The 22,481-nt window shown below is 44.8% G+C and overlaps 1 protein-coding gene across 5 annotated transcripts in view; it reads left to right on the top strand.

Annotated features, from left to right (window-relative positions):
* The first annotated feature begins 9,215 nt into the window (after nucleotides 1-9,215).
* PRDM10 (PR/SET domain 10) overlaps nucleotides 9,216-22,481 on the top strand; it is a 78,941-nt gene continuing 65,675 nt past the window's right edge. For 4 of the 5 annotated variants that reach the window (XM_030538592.1, XM_030538597.1, XM_030538596.1 and 1 more), the window contains exon 1: nucleotides 9,216-9,310. The gene's annotated coding sequence lies outside the window, so the exon portion shown is untranslated. The other variant, XM_030538593.1, reaches the window with a different exon arrangement.

Below are 22,481 nucleotides of genomic sequence, written 5' to 3' on the forward strand. Positions count from 1 at the left end.
GCTCCCTGACACCACCAGTCTATCTGTCAGCCACCCAGACAATCTTCTCAGATCTCTGCTGGCCCTAACTTTACTTTGCAGGGTAATAATAGGTGCAACCCAATCCCTGAATCCCTCTGAAAGCATCCTCCTGTAATATCCAGCCCCTGCCACTGGACACCCACAGTAATTACCAGGTTTACTGTTCCCAAGGGAACACTGTACACACAGCTTGATTGGTACAACTCAGAAACAGGTCCTTTATAACATAACAGCATATAGATACATTTACAGTGAAACAATTGTGACTTTATGATCAAAGATTCGGATTTAAGAGATACTAAGGATAATGGAAACAGAAACGGCTACATAGAAAACAAAAAGTCTAACACACTCCTTAGAGTCTAAACTTAACTGTAACAGGCTACAATCTGTGTCTAAAATAGTTTCTCACCTAAAACAATCTCGCCATCAGTCTACATGCCTGGGAACTATGGTTCATGGATGCATAGAATGCTGTCTTTTTTTCCTCTCTCAGTGTTGGACAACAGGGTGCTGTTGTCCCTGTCCTCCAGTTATAGTCTAATAAACCTTTGAAGTGCACCTCTAAACAAAGCTCTTTTCTTCCCCCCTGCTGCTGTTCTCTTCCTGTTGACTTCCCATCCCCCTGGATGTAAATTGGGTTCCAATGCTTAATCTACATATGAACCTAGGCAGACATGTTAATCTACTTCCCTTTGTCTGGCAAAACCTGTTTGTCCACCCAGCTTTCAGTACATATACACAACTCCTTACATTTCATCCATACATATATCTTTGCAATGATTGTGAGGATCAATTAGCTTCAATTAGACACCATACATGGTTTTCCTTCTGGATAGATACTATGAAAATGGTGTGGTAGGTGTAGTGACTTTGTCAGGACTGTTAGGAATTGCTGACATAGAGCAGTGAACCTGTTGCCAACTGGCACCAATAGGCCTTTGTGTCATAGTTAGAGATAAGGGCAATTAGCTCCATTGAGATGTCAAAAATATTCATAAAATCCATGATGTATTCCATGTTCTGTGCTGCAGGATACACAAGCACTTTCAGTTGGAACTGCAGCAAATTGTTCACTGTCAGTTTGAACATCTGTGAACTAGACTCAGGCTTGTATTAGCAAATCCTAATAAGAAAAGCCACACTGGGTCAGACCGATGGTCCAGCTAGCCCAGTATCCTGTCTTCCAACAGTGGCCAGTGCCAGATGCTTCAGAGGGAATGAACAGAACAGGGCAATTATTAAGTGATCCATTCCCTGTCATCTAGCTCCAGCTTCTGGCAGTCAGAGGCTTACGGACACCCAGAGTATGGGGTTGAGTCCCTGACCGTCTTGGCAGCAGCCGTTGATGGACCTATCCTCCATGCACTTATCTAATAAATCCTGAATTGTTTCAGTGATTGCAAACTGGGATTACACAAGTTCAATAAATAATTTATAATTCCATAATTGTAGAGAAAATGCTGAGCTCTAGCATACTTGAGGTTGCAAGAAGGGATAATAACATGCATTGTAAATCTGCTTCCTTGAAGACAACATCTGACCTTTGGGTCCCCAGCCTTCAGTGAAAGACCGGCTTGAACTCTAGGCATGCCTACATCATACAGCGCTTGGTTGCATCTGAGTGACATGAAATGAGCTCTGATGACAATAGAATGTCCACATTTTCTAAAAATACAATTATTGATAAACTAATCCAAAAAGCAAAGAAAAAAAAATGAAGGATGAGATCAAGGAACCAAATTAACACATTTTTATCTTTAGTATAATTAGCTGCTAGGGTCCGAATTTGAAATGTTCCTGTGCCATCAGACATTTCTTAGAACAACGCTCTGCTAGCCCTGTCTATCCTGGGCTGCTCTTTGCATTTCCTCTGTGTTAAGTCCCATAAATGTTTCCTCTCCGAGTAGTGTTCGAAGGAGGGAGTCTTTCAGTCAAACACTTCCGCATGTTCTTCTGGTTGCACACTTGTCATGGCAGACACTTTTGCTTCATTCTTAACACATGTCCCAAATATTCCCATCTTCTTTCCCGGACATCTTTAGAGATAAGGAGTTGCTGAACTCGGATGGATCTTGGCATGTTATAAATTCATTCATTTAATACCTAATATTTTTCGAAGGCATTTGCTTTCGAACAACTTTCTGTGCCTAGAGTGGAATAGATTGATTTCCCAAACTCAGTTTTGTTTCAAAATATCTCATTCCCTTAAATTACTCACCAAGATCAGATTCTCTTCTACCGAGACAAGTATCTTTTAGAGGATATATCCAAATACATTTAAGTGCAAAGAATAAATCAGTAAAAGTGTTTTGACAATAATCCATAAGGTGGCCTAAATCAATAGGGCTCTATGCTGACGCTGGTGTTTGCCTCTGTTGAGTTCATTGCAGGATCAGTTAATTCACACAGGAAGCTGCAGTGAGATGTAGATGACATATGCAGTGCTGCCAATTTTTGCAATAATTGGTGTGTGTCTTAAAGCCCCAGCACCTAGGGTGAGAATCTCAGCTTTCATTTAAAAATAGTACATTTCTAGCCCTCATCAATGTGGAGAAAAACATAAAAACTTGATCCCTAAAGGCTCAAAAACCAAAAGGCAAATAAAGGGAATGCCATTTTTATTTTTTTAGTCTCATGATCTTTAAGTCAACCTCATGATTTTTGGGGACCTGACTCATGATGTTTGAATGCTTGGTGATGGTAGTACCACCCGTGGTCAAATTCTGAGATCTTTTACTCAGAGAACCATTGCGTCAGAATGAGACTTTTGTGTGAATAAAGCCCTGTCTACAGAATTTTATTAGCCATCAATATAGCTACACTGGTGCATGGTTTGCACTGGTCTGAAGCTGGGATACGTTGCAGCAGTACACATTATATTTACACAGGGGTTTATACCAGTGCAGATGCAGTGATACAACTATATTAAGGTCTGATCTAGTGAGGTGCCAAGTACCTTCAGCTTCCACTCAAGTTAATGGGAATGAAGGGTGCTCTGCTTCTCAGAGGATCAGCTCTTTGGTGGCTAAAAACTAGATTGGGTCACAAAAATTTCCATGGGAAATCATCAATTCTTGAAAAGAAGAGGAAAAGGGAAAAAAATCCTGAAGCACCATTTCAAAACAAAACATTTCACTTTGAATCAACATTTCATTTTCCAATGTCAAAAAATTACATTTCAATTGAGAAATGTCATATTTTTCATTTCTGAACTGAAATTTTTCAGAACTTGTGATTTTGCAAAAATTTTCAATATTTCTACTTGTTTGATTCAGGATGAAAACAAATGTCAAAATGTGGAAATTTTCCCTACTGTTACGCCAGGAAGAACTTAAAAATTGACATTTCTCATTGACAAGACTGTTCACAATCATGGAAATACTGAAATAGTCAGAGGGACTTCTAAAAACTTGGTAGAAAATTAATGTAATAGATATTTTTACATAATAAATCTAAATAGTACAATGATCGGCACACTAACAGTACTTCAATATAGTAAATATTTAACTAAGGTAATATAATACTAAGGTTTTCCTTGTTAATTCAACTTGTTTATTTGTAATATATTCAGAAACTTCAAAATGTTTAATTGCTGAGGTTTTGATTCACCCAGCCCTGTCTTTCTAATGGAGCTGAAAATAACATGGCTCTTTTATTTCCTTCATTGTTTGTACACAACTGATCTAATTGGGAACAATATTACTCTACTGCTTCTGCAGAACCAAGATCACAACAGATTTTTGTGGCTCCTACAAAGATGGCAACTATCAACACTGAAGGAATGTAATCAGATCTGCTGATATAAACATCTGCCAACAGGGTTCCAAACATTTTAAGTACCAAGACAAAAGAAAATTAGTTACGTTGGAATTAAAGCTGAAATAAATTTCTCCACGGTAGTTTTCTGGAAAAAGCTCCAGTTATTAAAAAGTCTTGAAATACATACGCCGCTGCTTCGCTACTCTTTTATTCACCCTACCATGAGTGCCCTCCATGTAATGTAATATTATTTTAATTGGGGTAGCACCCAGGAACCCCAATTATGGAGTAGGACCCACTGTATTAGGCACTGTACAGACTCTAAACAAAAAAGTGGTCCCTGCCACCCAAGAGTTTACAATTTAAGATGGGGTCTATCAGAAGTATCAAAGCAAGATAACACACAAAACCCTCTTGGCAGTTTTGTCTGGCCTTGGGCCCCAGGCAAACTTCGTAAATGCCACCTTAGGCCTCAGACTTTGTAATTTTACATTGAAGCCACAGAAATATTGGCAGGCTAGTGGCAAGGCGTTTTCCATGAGGGGATCCTTGACAGAACGCATTCCTCCAGTTGGTACACCAAAGCTTGGCTTTGTTAATGCAGACCTTCAGGGGAAACTGTAAAACTCACCTTTTCCCTAGTCCTTTGATATATTCTTTATTAAACATGCACTGGAGATTTTGAAATGATTATGTAGCCAGATCCTCAGTTGGTGTAAATCAGCATAGCTCCACTGAAGTGATTTACATGAGCTGAAGATCTTGCCCATTGCCTTAGGGCGCATTAATGTCAGAGTTCTATACATTCTTATAGGGTGATGTGCCTGAGTGGAATATTTTTTATGAATGATCTGTCCGATGTTCTGAAATGTGCTGATTATATGATGATGTCTATAAGTGTGGAGTCTCTAAGCTTGTATTAGCTTGATGCTGTCTAGAAACTAACATGCATTTTTTGTGTATTTTTGCGATTTTTGTATTGAAAATGGATCCCTTGAATGTGAACTGTACTGTCCTGCTCATTTCTTATTTTGACCTTTGCACACATTTTTGCAAATATTAGAGGGCAAAATTATGGCTGTGTGTGAAGGCGAAGTGGCCATCAGCAGTGATTAAGATGGGAGTAGGAAACTGGCTTGCTTATCTGAACATTGTTTAGAGGTTCAAGGTTTTTTGTTTTTTAAAGGTGCAGGTCTTCTGTAAAACAAAATGTAGAAATTTTGTGGGCATTACGTGGACATCATTATATCTTTAAGTTTTCTATTAGAGAATGACAAATATGATTAACTTGGTTTGTGACGATGAGAGATTGAACTGGAAGAACCAATAAAGGAGAAAAGCTTTGTTTATTTGTGTGGTCTTTTGATGCAATGATCCCCTTAATCTAAGTTTACGATGGCTTCCTTCTAAATTATTAATCTTATACCAACACCTCCACTATATCTAGTATCCTATCCTTATGGTATAAAACAGTGCAGTGTATTCAAACAGTTCAGAGGTGGTCAAGATAGAGCTGAAATTTTCCAATCTTCCAATTATTTAGCTTATAGACAGACAGAGGAGCAGCAGGGGAGTGACAAACTAGTGATGGAATGTACAATCCAATTTATGGTTCAATTTGCAAATTCATGTAAGTAATCATCATGCATATGAGTAGTCCCAGTGACGTCAATGAGGCTACTAATGTAAAGACTACTTATGCAACAACTCACAAGGATTTACAAGATTAGATCAATGTTCTCCATACAGATTTTTATATAATCTGTAACCCATAATACTTTACAGAATTAGACAGTACCACAAAAAAGAATCAAATACATAGTAGCAAAGAAGGGAATTCAGAGATACAGGCAGGGGAGTATAGAGGTATATTTAGCTTAGATTTGAAAGGAGGTGGAGAGTTGATGAGCTGGTGTTGAAAACTGTTCCAGGTGCTGGAGCTGCAGAGGAGAAGGTTCTTGTACTGACAGTGGCTTTGTTGTGTGAGCGGTATGCTAATAAGCAAGTGGGGTTCAACCACACAAGTTTTGTGAAGTAGGCTGATACACGGCAATGGGCCAAAAAGAAGCCATAAGATCACTTTCTAACTGTATTTTGAAATGAATGAGAAGAAAGCAGAATTGCTGGGAGGATGTGGGTGCATTGTACATCCGAGATGGCAGACAGCACCACTCGCAGACTTGCAGAGACCACAGGGAAGGGAATTGCAATAACTAAAACAGGAGAAGATGAAGGAATGGATAAGAAACTCAGCTGAAGTACTACTGAGGTAGCAGTATACCAAGGTGATAATGCAGTGATATGGGAAAAAGTTCAGGATCAAGGATTACATCAATATTCCACACAATTAAGGAAAATGGGGAATTAATTAATGTAGTTTATTCTGGGTGCCTAGAAAAATTACATTGGTTTGACAATGAAGCTCTTTCTTTCTGGGATGTGTGTGTGAACATGAGGACACTGGATAAATGGGCTCTCCATCAAAACACCAGAAACAAAAAGGATTAAAAGAAGGGAAATGTAGGCTTTACATCTGATTTCAAACACAAGAGTTGATGACTCATGGTTTTCTCTATTTGGCAGCCCTTTATATCATATGATGTAGTGTATCCTTAGGCCCAATAGTTCTCTTCTGCTAAAGAGGGAAGCAAATACCCATAAATAATCCTTGGATTGTGGCCAGTGCAGGAGGAAGAGAAAGAATGGAGCCAATGCCACATATTCTTATGTGCCAAGTTATAACCCAAGACATGTATGCATGAAAATATAACACAGTAGCATATGTATATTTAAGCAAATGTAACAATTTTCCTATTCTCCAGTCCAGAACACTAAAAAGGCACTATCAGGTAGCATAGGCCTAAAATGCAGATTTGCTTAAAATACATGATTAAAATGTTTTCACAAAGTTAAAATAAAATTGAAAATGAACCTGTTTTTCTTTGTTCTTAAACATTCCTTTGCTGTGTTTGCTACTCAAACATATTAGCGTTATGTCAGTGTGAAAGTATGAAATTGACTATAATAATAATAATAATAAAAGGAAAAGATGACTGTTTTAATCATCTAAGCAAGCACACAATATCAGCAGAGAAAAGCAAAACAGAGCCAAATCTTGCTCCCTTTACTCATGCAAGTAATCCTACTGTCTTCAATTTTTAAAACTACTTTAGTTTTAATAATCTCGGGTGAAATTATTGACACAGGTAAGGCAATAAGCATCTAAGATTTTTAAATTGATAGTGTCCCTGTAGGTTTTAAATTTAAATAATCTAGTAAACATTCAACATTTTAGGAGACTACTTCAGTATACACTCATTAGCCCTTCCAGCATAGAAAAACTGAGCATCATACATCTTAAAAATAGAAGTTCTGGACTAGATCCTCACCTGAAAATCAGTTCTATTGAATCAATAGTGCTACATCAATTTACGTCTGATGAGGATCTAGCCCTCTCTGTGTTCTCGATATTGATTCTTTGTGGCACTTTTTGTAAGAGTACTGCTTTGCCTCTGTGTCCTTGATCAAAATTTCCCCTTCCCCTACTGCCTTGCTCTGTAAGTTAGCTGCCATACTCCACTGAGGAGATAACTGCTCACAAAGCAGCTGCATTTCAGTGGCGCTGGATATATACCATTTGTAAAGGAATTGAAATATTATGAGAATGAAAGCTGCTAAAAAGTATTCTTTTTAAAATAGAACTTGCCAAATAAAATAACTTTCTGGGTATGTGGTAAATAAACACTAAGATAATTAGCAAAAAGAGTATTTTTCTGTGCCATGCTAATATAAAGTCTCCCCGGACCCCTTAAAAAGAACAGTGGTAACCCAAGAGAGAATGGAATATCAAATGGGTAGTTCAGAAGCTTGACCTATGTCAATTATTATCCTTGATTTATTTTAGATGACATTTAAAACTCAAATTTATTATATAACACATGAACAGAAAGTAGAAGTAACTGAGACAAACGATGCAGGAGTCTCCAGAATATATCAGAGCATCATCTAATAGTCAGGTATCACCCCAATTATATATACATTTCCTTGTGTACTGAAGTTATCCCTAATAACATTTTATAGTTTTCACTTTAGAATACCAATTCTAAGTGAGTCTATGAAGAAATAAACCAAATATCTGTTTCTTTTATAATTAGCAAATATCCTTTCCTAAAGAATTTTGGGAGAGTGCAGCTAGTGGTAGTTTTAAAAAAACCACCTTTTCCAGCCAGTCTAGACAAAACTCTGAGTAAAATGTGCGTTAGATTAATTATTTTGTATTTACATGTTTTTTATAAACACCTGTGAAGCATTTTGTGTTCACATCTGTGCTGAAGATGCTATACAAAAATATGAAGTGTAAATGGACTAGGATCAATGTCTTTATTATACAACAGAAGCCAACTGACCACCCCCGCGGACCCACAAAAAACAACAAGAAAATAAAACCAACGTTCTCAAACAAAAAGTGAATTTAGGTTAGATTTTAAATTTATTTTTTCCCCTATAGAATAATACAGTGAAGAAGATGAAAGCATCACTTATGTCATCTAGTTCCTCCCTCCATAAGCATCCCTACAGCATGTGCACCAGTGCTTTATGTCTATAATATAATAATTCCTTACATTTATAAAGCAGCCTTCATCTCAAAGAGTCTAAAAACCCATTATATATGATGCAAGCACAAGAATACCTTCAACTGCAAAAGGCAGTCACCTCTCAATGGCAGGAGGCTGCACCCAGTGCGCAATGGGCAGGGTGGGGAAATGTAGACCATGACTACCCAGGCACAAGGCCCCTCTTACAAGAAATGTCCCGAGGGCAGAACAGATGGAGACCCAGGATAGAAGGTCCCATCACTGAAATGCACACACACAGCAAATGATACTGAACTCAGTTTATCTGGAGGATGAAGGGCTGGCTGAGTCCTGGAGTGTAGGGCCTAGAGAAGAGAGAATAGGGTGAGAGGCTAGGTGTCAGGACTCCTGGGTTCCATGCACTGCTCTGTCACCCTGAACCAGCCAGCCCAATTCTCCATGAACTTTCTATTTGCTTCCCTTACCCCTGCAGTCATTCCCCCCACCCCCCGCCCCAGCAGGGGGCGCAGTTGGGGCTTCCTTTCTCCCCGTCTATCCAACAGGGGGCACTACTCTACTCCCCTCACCTCCTCGCTCAGCAGGAGGGCGGAACCCGACGCTGAGAGACGCACCGTGATTGGCGAGCAGGCCCCGGCGGAGCTGAGGTTGAATGAGAGCGGCGCTGTGATTGGTGGATGCTGCTGGGGAGGGGTGGAAGCCTCGGCAAGGGTTCCCCCCCTTCTTGTGGACTAAGGGGGGACTTTGCTTCACCTCCCCCCTTGGGACCCGTCCGCTTTGTGCTTTCTTTGGAGGGGGTGTGCGTTTGCCCGGTACCCTCGGGCTAGGGACGCCTGACCAATCAGCATGCAGCACTGATAGCTGTTGCCAGGCAGAATATGGTAATGAGGTCCGGGCGGCGTCCCCCCCTCCTCCTCTGCAGCTACCATTGTGAGGTGAGGACAGGTGGGAGGGTTTGGGGCGGCGGCGGGGCCAGCGGCGGCGGCCGAGGTGCGGCACCCACATGGGACCCCCTCAGGTAACGCGATGGGACGGTCCGGGAGGGGACTCCGGCCCAGGGGCACTGCAGAAACATGCTAGGGGTTTGGGCTTGTTGTTTTAGTCGCACCCAAGATGGCGCCGGAGCCGGAGGCTCCTTAGCGCTGGGGCCGGGACAAACCGTTCGCTCCCGCGGGTGGGGGGAGTAGGGCGCTGTCATTCCCCCCCTCTCGCAGGAGAGGTACAGTCCGCTTCTCCCCCACCTCCCCGATCGGGATCCCCCACTCGCCCCGGACAGGGGGGTAAGGGGCTGCCCCCACTCGCGTTTCCCCCTCCCAGATGGTACAGTCCGGACCCCGGCACCTTATTAACGGGAGGGGGTGCCGGATCCATTTTACTTCCCCCCAACAGGCCGGGCGTTTTGCCCCCGTGTGGCCCGTTCATTTTCCCCTGCCCCCGTGGTTGGATCATTCCCCCCTCCTCCGGCTTCGGTCTTCTTCCTCTCCCAGCCCTTGCGGCGCAACCTCTCTGCCTTTTCCCCCCTCCCAGTCCCAGAGTGGTTGGGGCTGAGTGACCGTTGGGTGCCAGGCCAGCCATGGGGGCTGTTGCACCTCGCGCTTTGTCGGGGGGACAGTACTATGTGCTGTGGAGAGACCCTTGTTCTGATTGGCTACAGGCCTCGCACCCCCCTCTCCCTTTGCCTCTGGGGGGATCGCGCCCCCTCCTCTGATTGGCTGGTGTTGGGGTCGTTTTGTGTGTACGTTGGGGAGACCGCTAGGCTCTAGGGCGGGGGAGCGGTTCTACCCCCACTCTGATTGGCTTGGGTGTTTCTTGTCCCCCTTCTCTGATTGGGGAAACGAGTTGGGGAGACTGTTGGGCGGCTAGAGCCCAATTCTATTGGTGGGGCGGTTTTTCTGCCCAGTGCGCCCCCCCCCACTCTGATTGGCTGGGGTGTGTCTGGTCCCCCTTCTCTGATTGGGGAAAGGAGTTGGGGAGACTGTTGGACTGCTAGAGCCCAATTCTATTGGTGGGGCGGTTTTTCTGCCCAGTGCGCCCCCCCCACACTCTGATTGGCTGGGGTGTGTCTGGTCCCCCTTCTCTGATTGGGGAAACGAGTTGGGGAGACTGTTGGGCTGCTAGAGCCCAATTCTATTGGTGGGGCGGTTTTTCTGCCCAGTGCGCCCCCCCCACACACTCTGATTGGCTGGGGTGTGTCTGGTCCCCCTTCTCTGATTGGGGAAAGGAGTTGGGGAGACTGTTGGACTGCTAGAGCCCAATTCTATTGGTGGGGCGGTTTTTCTGCCCAGTGCGCCCCCCCCCACTCTGATTGGCTGGGGTGTGTCTGGTCCCCCTTCTCTGATTGGGGAAACGAGTTGGGGAGACTGTTGGGCTGCTAGAGCCCAATTCTATTGGTGGGGCGGTTTTTTCTGCCCAGTGCGCCCCCCCCCCCACTCTGATTGGCTGGGGTGTGTCTGGTCCCCCTTCTCTGATTGGGGAAAGGAGTTGGGGAGACTGTTGGACTGCTAGAGCCCAATTCTATTGGTGGGGCGGTTTTTCTGCCCAGTGTCCCCCCCCCCACACTCTGATTGGCTGGGGTGTGTCTGGTCCCCCTTCTCTGATTGGGGAAAGGAGTTGGGGAGACTGTTGGACTGCTAGAGCCCAATTCTATTGGTGGGGCGGTTTTTCTGCCCAGTGCGCCCCCCCCCCCACACTCTGATTGGCTGGGGTGTGTCTGGTCCCCCTTCTCTGATTGGGGAAACGAGTTGGGGAGACTGTTGGGCTGCTAGAGCCCAATTCTATTGGTGGGGCGGTTTTTCTGCCCAGTGCGCCCCCCCCCACACTCTGATTGGCTGGGGTGTGTCTGGTCCCCCTTCTCTGATTGGGGAAAGGAGTTGCGGAGACTGTTGGACTGCTAGAGCCCAATTCTATTGGTGGGGCGGTTTTTCTGCCCAGTGTCCCCCCCCCCACACTCTGATTGGCTGGGGTGTGTCTGGTCCCCCTTCTCTGATTGGGGAAAGGAGTTGGGGAGACTGTTGGACTGCTAGAGCCCAATTCTATTGGTGGGGCGGTTTTTCTGCCCAGTGCGCCCCCCCCCCACACTCTGATTGGCTGGGGTGTGTCTGGTCCCCCTTCTCTGATTGGGGAAACGAGTTGGGGAGACTGTTGGGCTGCTAGAGCCCAATTCTATTGGTGGGGCGGTTTTTCTGCCCAGTGCGCCCCCCCCACACACTCTGATTGGCTGGGGTGTGTCTGGTCCCCCTTCTCTGATTGGGGAAAGGAGTTGGGGAGACTGTTGGACTGCTAGAGCCCAATTCTATTGGTGGGGCGGTTTTTCTGCCCAGTGCGCCCCCCCCACACACTCTGATTGGCTGGGGTGTGTCTGGTCCCCCTTCTCTGATTGGGGAAACGAGTTGGGGAGACTGTTGGGCTGCTAGAGCCCAATTCTATTGGTGGGGCGGTTTTTCTGCCCAGTGCGCCCCCCCCCACACTCTGGCTGGGGTGTGTCTGGTCCCCCTTCTCTGATTGGGGAAAGGAGTTGGGGAGACTGTTGGGCTGCTAGAGCCCAATTCTATTGGTGGGGCGGTTTTTCTGCCCAGTGCGCCCCCCCACACACTCTGATTGGCTGGGGTGTGTCTGGTCCCCCTTCTCTGATTGGGGAAAGGAGTTGCGGAGACTGTTGGACTGCTAGAGCCCAATTCTATTGGTGGGGCGGTTTTTCTGCCCAGTGTCCCCCCCCCACACACACTGATTGGCTGGGGTGTGTCTGGTCCCCCTTCTCTGATTGGGGAAAGGAGTTGGGGAGACTGTTGGACTGCTAGAGCCCAATTCTATTGGTGGGGCGGTTTTTCTGCCCAGTGCGCCCCCCCACACACTCTGATTGGCTGGGGTGTGTCTGGTCCCCCTTCTCTGATTGGGGAAACGAGTTGGGGAGACTGTTGGGCTGCTAGAGCCCAATTCTATTGGTGGGGCGGTTTTTCTGCCCAGTGCGCCCCCCCCCACACTCTGATTGGCTGGGGTGTGTCTGGTCCCCCTTCTCTGATTGGGGAAAGGAGTTGGGGAGACTGTTGGACTGCTAGAGCCCAATTCTATTGGTGGGGCGGTTTTTCTGCCCAGTGTCCCCCCCCCACACTCTGATTGGCTGGGGTGTGTCTGGTCCCCCTTCTCTGATTGGGGAAAGGAGTTGGGGAGACTGTTGGACTGCTAGAGCCCAATTCTATTGGTGGGGCGGTTTTTCTGCCCAGTGCGCCCCCCCCACACTCTGATTGGCTGGGGTGTGTCTGGTCCCCCTTCTCTGATTGGGGAAACGAGTTGGGGAGACTGTTGGGCTGCTAGAGCCCAATTCTATTGGTGGGGCGGTTTTTCTGCCCAGTGCGCCCCCCCCCCCCGCTCGTGATTGGTTGTCAGGGGCTGGCTTGGCTGGTGCCTTGTCCTGGTGTGCTGGGGACTGAGCCCCACTGGGTTCCTCCCCACCCTCAGCAGGAGGGGAGGTTGCCCAGGGTGCAGATTGAGGGAAGAAGCCAGGGAGTGGGCATCCTGGGGATGTTTCAGGGGTGCAATGGGTGGTGCCTCCCCAAATCAAAATGAGAATGAGTTGCAATGCAACAACCTTTGCAGGACCCAAATTTGACTTCGGGGTACAGGAAAGTTTCAGTATTTCTCCTAAGCAATAGCAATTGTAGGAATACTATGGCAGGGCTATCTTACACTGACTACCTATCCCAGGATTTTGGGGACTGTGCTGTTTTTTGTTGGGTATGATCCTTCCTTCCTAGCTCATGGGACACTATGTGGCCTTAAATCATGAGGGGGGCTGTTGAAATGTGTATATATTGAGATGCTGACAATTTGGGATCTCAGTCACAGAGCCAGCTTTTGTCTTCCAAATCTTATGAGAAGTTTAAAATGGCATGATATTTTAATCTAGAGATTTAGCAAAAAGAAACACTACTAGAGGAAAGGAGAAAGAAGATAGAACTTTGGGATGAGTGTGGTGAGCAAGAGGAGGAAAACAAGAAAATGACAAATGTAGGTTGGGGTAAACCCAAACAGTATTGTAGTGTTTCTGTCACCTCCCTTTATGGAAATCTAAGAATGCTTTGTACCTGGATGTTCTGGACATGTCAGCTTGTGGCACATGTACTTTGACAAAGGCCCTTATTTTGCTTTTATCTCTTTCAGTTTCTGAGGCCTCTGCATTTTTTTTTCATTAGGTAGCTTTATTTTACTACTAAACATATTGCTTATATAACACTGTATGGATATGTTGCTGCTTTCCGAACAATTTAACAGCCAAGGGCCCTGACTCAAATTGCTTAGAATGCAAGGCAGAACTTAAGTCACTGAGGGGTGTGAACCCCGAGTGATGTAAGTTACACCTACTTAAGTGCCAGTGTGGATAGTGCTAAGTTGTCAGGAGAGGTTCTCCTGCCAACACAGCTTCTGCTGCTTGCTGAGGTGATTTGATTATGCCACTAGGAAAGCTCTTTTCTGTCAAGATAGAACGTCTTCACCAGATACACTGTTGCAGCATTGTACAAGTAGACATGCCCTAAGTCTGAGCAGTTTGATGTGTGGGAGATCAGTTTTAGTACCAGAAGGCAAAGCAGTATCTTAGTGAAGTTAAAGCAAGAAATCTTTGTGAAAGAAGGAACTTTGAAGGAGACTGCACCATATTTAGTGGGCAGCATGAAGACTAGAAGGCCAAGAATGGGAGAAAGACAAAGGGAGTAGTTAGAGAAGTTGATGTGTAGCAGCTTAGCCAACAAGAGGAGGCGGAGAATGAAATGAGGACACAGATTTAGGTAGGAGTTTGATGAAGTTGTTGTAGTCCCATCAAAAAGACTAAGACTGTTTCTTTGAGAGACAGATTTGGGTGCAAATTACAGTCAGGAGTTTGTAAAAGGAATCACATTTCTCTGAGTAGAAGATTCCTGTTATAATTTGCAACCCATGGTCAGTTGGTATGATTGCTTTTTGAAAAAAATTCAGCATCAGGATGTTAGGCTGTCCTGGGATGCATTCAGAATGCTTGATTCCCTGTTATAAATAGATTTTTAGCAGCTAAATCTAATAAACTGGGAAACGATTTAGGAACATGGTAATGGGATTTTAGTTGATCAGATAATATGATGATGGATGTGATATAAGAACCTAGGTAGATCCATTCCACACAATTTGAGTAAAGATTTGTTTGTGTTTGGCCAAATTATTCTCTCTATTATATGGTTAAATAAATTGCAACCATTACTCCTATCCTGGAAATAAATAGACTTTTGTGTCCTAGCTGTAAATATGATTTTCATCTCTAGTCCACCAGTGAAATATAAATCTTGTGGTCATATATTACCTGATTACAAACATCCAACCAGAAAGCCCTAGAGCCTGAGTTCATGAAATAAATGTGTTTTTGATTAATGAAAAGTCAGAAAAAAGACAGCAGTCATGACTCAGTAGTCAGTGAGGTTAAACATATTGCACTTTCCAGCCCTCTTGCTGCCATGAGAGCAAATTATTCCAAAGGCTCTCAGAAAATTTACTGACCTCCCGTGTGTGCTGGGATATTTAAGTTAAGTGTAGGATACAACTTGTTGCAGACATGTGTTGCTACTTTTGAACATAATAAACCATTTTGATATTAAAAGCTGGATGACAATTCATAGCATAATTCAGCATAAAACAGGGCTTTGGAGCTGTGCTCCGGCTCTGCTTCAGCTCCAGGTGAAAACCTGCAGCTCCACTGCTCCAGAGGTGCTCCATGCACTGCTCCAAAGCCCTAGTATAAAACCCACCTTGCATGATGATCTTGCTGTCCTTGTATCTGATTAGTGGTGAAAGAGAGTATTCAATGCTCAGCACCAATAGCATTCAGCTAATAGCCATTGCTGTTTTTCCTGCAAACCTTTTCTGTAGCCTTGAGTAAATCAGAGCAACCCTTTATGCACCAGGGATTCTCACTGAGATATTGTCATGGCTTTATGACTCTCTGAGCTGAGAGGTGGACCATTACACTTGCATAGCTCCAGTTTTCTCCATCTTTATCCTATCAGAACAGGGGCAAAAAAGAATATTTGGAAACCCCTTGATGTTGGTTTCTCTGTGGGATCTCCCTAGCCGGCCTCAGCGGGGCACTGCTTTAACTTCAAGGGTCTTGCTGCAAGATCTGTCATCTCCATTTGTCAGTCTTCTGCATATTCTCACTGTTGAGGACAGGTGCCCTTTCCCCAACTGCAGGAATATAAAAGGGCAACACCCTTGAAATTCAGATGCTCTTAAGTGTGTGTGTGTGTGTGTGTGTGTGTGTCTACTTCAGGAACCCTCATATCAAAAATCCCCATGGAAGAAGAACCAAAATATATTGAGCCCAGCTAATCCCAGGAGAAAAATGCTACCTCCAGCCACGGTTTCCAGCTAAGCAACTCTGATCTGAGACTGCCTACACTACAGCTTATGTTGGTATAACTCAGGGGTCAGCAACCTTTCAGACGCAGTGTGCCGAGTCTTCATTTATTCACTCTCACTTAAGGTTTTGTGTGCCAGTAATACATTTTAATGTTTTAGATGGTCTCTATAAGTCTGTAATATATAATTAAACTATTGTTGTATGTAAAGTAAATAAGGTTTCTAAAATGTTTAAGAAGCTTCTTTTAAAAATTAAATTAAAATGCAGAGCCCCCTGGACTGGTGTCCAGGATGCGGGCAGTGTTAGTGCCACTGAAAATCAGCTTACGTGCTGCCTTTGGCACACGTGCCATAGGTTGCCTACCCCTGGTATAACTTGTGTCGCTCAGGGGGGTAAATAAATCACCCTCCAACTGCCATAAGTTACACCAACATGAGTGCTTCTGTGGACAACACTGTCGGTGGGAGAGCGTCTCCCAGTGACATGGATTCTGTCACTCGTCAGGGCTGGAGTCATTAGGTCAACAGGAAAGCTTAGAGGGGCTACGTTAGAGAGCTTACAGGGGTGCAGCTGCATCACTCTAAATTCTCTAGTGTAGCCATGCCCTGAGTCTCCTTATAAAGAGATGAAAGAAATCACTCTCTTTCTTTGCTTCCTTGAAAAAAAGGTGGAGAAAGAATTACAGTGGTGGCCAAAAGATACTGGTATGGTGGAAGCTGTTAATGGATGCCATCAAGCAGGTCTTTGATCTATAGAGTAGGGGTTCTCAACCTTTTTCTTGCGGAGGGCCCTCTCAATATGCTATAAAAATGCTAGGGCATGGCAGAGGGTGCAGGGAGGGAGGACCCTTGGGCATAGGCATAGTTTTACTTTGGGGGTGAGGCAAGGGCTGGTGGGGTTTGAGCCAACTCCACAAAGCAGGGTCCAGGGAGAGAGTGCCACATCCATTCCCTGACTCGCTCCGGAGGCCACCCAACCTGTCTGGGCTGTAGGGGGATGCAACCAAAAATATAACTCCAAGGGGTCAGTTCAAAAAGTTTTAAAACCGCTCAGGGTGCAGGGAGAGGCTAGCTAGGGGTTGTGTACGGACAAGGGGGTAGCTCAGGGTGCAGGGAGGAGTGTACCTAGGGGCTGTGTGCAGGCAGAGTGTAGCTCAGGGTGCAGGGAAGGGGGTAGCTAGAGGCTGTGTGCAGACAGAGTAACTTGGTGCAGGGAAGGGATAGCCAGGGGCTGTATGCAGGCAAGGGGGTAGCTCAGGGGGCAGCTAGGAGTTGTGTATGGGCTCGGGGTGGGGCTCCCAGTGCAGGTCCTAACTTCAGCCATCCACTGCTCCTGGCTTGAGGAGGGGCGGGCTGCTGGCTTCAGCCCCGCGCCACTCCCAACTGATGGTGGGAGGGGCCACTGGCTTCAGCCCCACGCCGCTCCCAGCTGGGGCAGGAGGGCCGCCAGCCTCAGCGCTGGGGCTCAGGGGAACTAGGTTTCAGCAACGGGGCTCCACAGCCCCCCTGAAAGGGCTCGTGGTCTCCCCATTGAGAACCGCTGCTATAGACAATCACAGACCTGGTTAAAGTCATGGGTGTGTTAAACACCCTTTTTTCTGGCTGGCTGGAAGGAGCAATTAAATGTTTATGAAGTGAGATAACTGAAAACTATAGAAGCTTCTGGCCAAGGCAGTAGACTGCATCACAACCCCCGAAAAGGATCAGAGAGTCAGCTCCTTGGGCACAGAACTGACTGGAGAAGCAGACTTCGAAATAGTGACCAAGGAAACTGCCTGCTGTTTTTTGTTTCTACTGTATTCAGGGATGGAAGACTTTGTGTATATTCTTTGTAAGTAAATAGGATTGAACCAAAGAATGTACCTGAGTACACAGATAAATGTTGCCTGTTTGGTCTGAATGGTTAACCAATACCGGCATTGTTTCTCTCCCTAATGGAAACAATGCCGGTATTGGCTAACCATTCAGAGCAAACAGGCAATACTATCTGTGCCCAAAAAAATGGGAAGTGAATGTCCCATGCTCAAACACCATAGCAATTTTTGTAGTGTAAGAACCTAAATAGAAGACAAAAGAAATGGAATATGATGACAGGAGGAAAGCTCTTTGGAGAGCCTGTCAAGAAAGCAGTTATGTAAGCAGTGGACAAGGAGAAGATGTCTTTTCCCTCCAAGCAGACGGAAATATATATATAATTTCATAGGAATAAGCCCTACTTTCGGGGCTTCTCTGCCTCCAAATTCATTGGACCAGAAAACAAGATGACCTCGGAACTGACTCAGAATCAACTTCTTTCAGAGCACTTTGCTGTAACAAGAGCTTAGCATGATTCACCACCTTACTTGCCTAAAGATCTGTGTCCCATGGGGAAGACTCCTCAGCTTTGCAAATCCTGGGGCTTCTGCTTTGAACAGGTAGTAAGGAATATGCAACAGAATCTCTTAGCACTCTCTCTCCCTTCAAACTCTTCATAATCAATTCTTCCCTCGTCACACTTTGTCCATTTTCCCCAAGAACTCCAGATTCAGGAAGTTAGTTCAGACTGGAGTAATAGAAGTTGTTCCAAGGAAAGAGAGATAGCAGGAAGTCAGCTCTTCCATCTTGGTTCTGAAATAATTTGGTAGAGTTAGGAATTCTGGATTTATATCTCTTGTCTCCAGAATTTCTGAGTCATCCCCAGTTCAATTTCACTGTTCCCCAATCAGTAATCTGCTTAATTTACTGGACTGAGAAGCACAGGGTCAAAGCCGTTCATCCTAAATAGAATTGACCAGATCCACATCAGTGGATACCTGTCATTTCAGCTGGGGAGCCCATTCAAACAATGTTAATGCTGAGGCATTGTTCAACTCTTGCAACATTAGTTTCCCAGAACTAAGGTATGTCATTAGCTCTCATAAGGTAAAATTATCAGCATGTCCTCATTATGGCTAATACTATGACCATGGCCTACGCTAGTCAGCTAGGGGACACTAAACCTCATTCTTTGTGTGAGAAAGTGATGTCCTTTCTCAGGTATTCAGAGATGAACATAGCCTCTCTGGAAGTCTTTGATACTGAAAAGGAACTCTTTGCCACTGTGTTCTATCTCAGTCGGAAGTGAGAGGATTCATCATAATGGACTTTTCAAACCTTTCTTCTCAAGAAGTTAGGAAACCCCAGTAATAACACCATGCAGGGAAAACCAGTGCTTTGTCTAGACCTGTAGTTCATGCATTTTCTGAGACTGCCAGCAAGAGTGCAAGCTGCAGTTTTGGTGATATGGATGCTTTTCCACTGGAACTTGGACTGAAAATCCCATTAATGCCAATCGCAAAACTCCCATTGACTTCAGTGGGGCTGGATTTCATCTCCCATCCATAACTCACTTCACAGTGATTGATAATATAGGGGCTGATGTAGCCTTCTGATTCAATGAGTGCACTGGGAAGGGTTGGGGGTTGGGAAGGAGGTAAGAGAGGGCCCAGGCCTGTGGGGTTGCTGCCCTCCCGGTGGAGATCGGGGGCTCTGCCCTGTGTGCAGCTTTGGGTCTGCTTCCAGTTCCATCTCTCCCTGAGCTCCAGACCCACTGCTGATGGGAAAGGTATCCACAAATCTGTGCTCTTGCCCTGGCAGGTTGACTTGGGCCCAGCATAGGGTGACCAGACAGCAAGTGTGGGGGTGGGGGAGTGTAATAGGAGCCTTTATAAGAAAAAGACCCCAAAGTTGGAACTGTTCCTATAAAACTGGGACATCTGGTCACCCTAGCTCAGCATGATGATGCTGGTGGTGCTGATGGTGGGATCTGGGACAAGCAAGTTGCTCCCTGTGCTATCTATGGCAGGCGCCAAACCTGATTGGTGCTGAAACGGCATACGCCAGGTTGCAATTCCACTCACTCAAATTTGACCTGGTCATCCCTCCGACAGACTAGGACAAACTGACCCTTTGTTGGTGGGGTGGCAAGGCTGAATTTGAGTGAATGGCATTGCAACCTGGCACAAGGAGTCACAGTGCCACTCTCTCAAATTTGGCCCAGCAGCTTCTCCATTGTGATGTGGGGACAGCCAAGCCAAACTTGAGATGGTCCTGTGCAAAGGCACTGAATGCAAATTGGTTGATGTGGGCCTGATCTCTGTGAGTGCAATTGCACCCGTTGACCTCGACTAGAGCTGCCCTGGGATGCTAATAAATTAGTCGCTACTGACATAAACTGGATTAAATCTTGTGGTCTAGAAATGAAGAACACTGTTCTCTCCTGCCAGCATCTGAAATCTTCCAAGTGTTTAGGTGTGTGTGTGTGTGTGTGTGTGTGTGTGTGTGTGTGTGTGTGTGTGTGTGTGTGTGTGTGTGTGTGTGTGTGTGTGTGTTTTAATTATTAATTGGTTTAAAGACATTTTCTGTTACGGAAAATATTTACCAAATAGAAACCTATCAATTTTCATATAAATAACAGACATTGCTGCTGGAATTCACTCTGAGGTGAGTTCACACTGGTATTATGAGTACAAAAGTAGAGGGTATTTATTATTCTGTATATGTTATAAAGGTGCCACTGTCCCTGTGCAAATGACTTTCTTAGCTGAACAGTTATTTTCTGCAAGTAAAAGGTTAGACCCCTATTATTCAGATAATATATTAAGGAGACAAATTAAGAGTTTTACGTTTGTAAAATTTAGTAACCAGTATACTAAACTGCTCCTGTCCCTGACACTGCAGTCACAGAAATACTAAGTGACAGATTATTTGTTATTCTCTAATTCAAAATCCATCATATCAATAAATGGTTGAGCTGCCTTATTTTCTAGAGAACATTTCTCAGATTAAGGACATGCTGAGATCAGTACCTGAATCAATGTAACTGCAGCTGCTTGTGTATCAGGAGCTCCTTAAAACTGTCTGCTTAGTGCAGTGTCCCTATAGGAGATACTGCCTGTTTTCCTCTTCCTGTAACTTCACCTTAGTCACCATTAAAACAGACTGTGTATTTTCTACACCGAGGACATTGAGTGATCTTTGTTATTGCATCGAAAAAGGAACACTTTTTGGTTTCATTGTGATCCAGGACTTTCTGTTCAACCTTCATACTAATTTTTTTTTTAGTCTTTCATATGTGCTATCCTAAAATCCTTCCTTCTCTGCCTTTTACAATGTAAAATAATATCAAATAAACAATTTGAGACAGCAAATCTCAACCTTTTACCACTTGGGACCCCGAAACTAGCCATGGCATCTTGCTGTGACCAACTTAAATCCTACAGTTTTGGTGGACCTGTCCTTGGATTCATGGCAAGAAATTATGGCTGGTGTATGAGTTCTGATGCAGGTGGGGCTATTGCTGGGTAGCATGGAGGGGGACAAGTGCTTTATGATGAGGGTATTCATTGATGGTGTTGGGCAGTGGTATGGCTTGGGATGAGATTGAGGGTGATTGGTGCTGTTAGGGAGGATAGTGTTTGGATGGGGAACTGGCTAAGAAGGATGGGTGGGGTAGTTGTGCTGGGGTTAGCGGGGCCCACGAGGGGGTTGATGCTGGGTGCAGAGTTGTGGATGAGATGTGTCTGTCTATGCCCAGTGCTTAGCTGTGGGCCATGCCACTTCCAATTTCCCTACAGTTGAACGCTGTGAGAACTGCACACAAATTGGTTAGGGATGGGGGCAGAACGGGGAGAAGATAGGGGCAGCCACAGAAGGTGAGGGGAGGAGAAAGAGGGAGGAAATTGCTCCTTCCCTTCCTTGTCCTTGCTCCTGCTGAGTCCTATTACCCCTCGTTTCTTTTATCCATGTAACTGGTGGTATAGGTCAAGCCCCTTCACTTGAGAATTCCTGAATTTAGCTCATTATTCTACGTTTCCAGTTTTCCATATCACTGTTGAGGTGCACACCTGCATTTTGTCTTGCCCCAACCTTCCCTCCAATTTTGCAGAATCTCAGTGGAATAATATATTATTTTGGATATAATTGTTTCAAAGAATTTGCAGAATTAATTATAGAGTTGCAGTTATGGACAATATATGACAAGGTGAAGAAGGAAGAGCGAGACATTAGAAGGTATCAAAGATGTAAAGATGGGTTTACACATGAGTCTTGGAAAGAGATGGAGAATTATAGCGTCGCATCATAGACGCATTTGACTTACGTGATTTTAACTATACGTACTCGACAAAACACACACAAAAAGAAAAATAATTTAAATACTGTACCTCTAGTGCGGGTGATTTCACTCGCCATTCCACTCAATGAGTGTTTGACTATACGCGATTTTTGCCTTACGCACTGACTTCAGAACCTAACCCCCACATAAGATGTGACTCCTCTGTAGAGGCAGAGGCACGCAGAGAGACTTGAGCCAACATTGATGAGATTTTGGAAAGGTCAGAAAGGAGGCAAGTGCTGGAAGAGAAGAGGGACAGAGTCTGTGAGGTTGGCAGGAGTCCCCAGAAGATTTTAACAAAAGTAGGACAATTTTAAACTGTATCCTGAAATGAATGAGGAGCCGGTGGAGTTGTTTGAGGAGTTTTCTGATGGGGTTGCACTTTATAGATTTGAGAAGACAGGCAGCTGTATTCTACATGTGCTGGCATCTGGAGGACTGGACTTGGGATGCCAAAGAGGATAGGGTTAAAGAGCTAGGACAGGAGATTAAACCATGGATGAGAGTAAATAATCATTTAAATAGATCTTGCAAGAGAATGCTCACAAGAATCTGGTTGCATGCACCGAAGGCAATATTGTGTTGAATTTAAATAG

This window comes from Gopherus evgoodei, chromosome 19 (assembly GCF_007399415.2).
Source record: "Gopherus evgoodei ecotype Sinaloan lineage chromosome 19, rGopEvg1_v1.p, whole genome shotgun sequence".
Classification (NCBI taxonomy): Eukaryota; Metazoa; Chordata; order Testudines; family Testudinidae; genus Gopherus; species Gopherus evgoodei.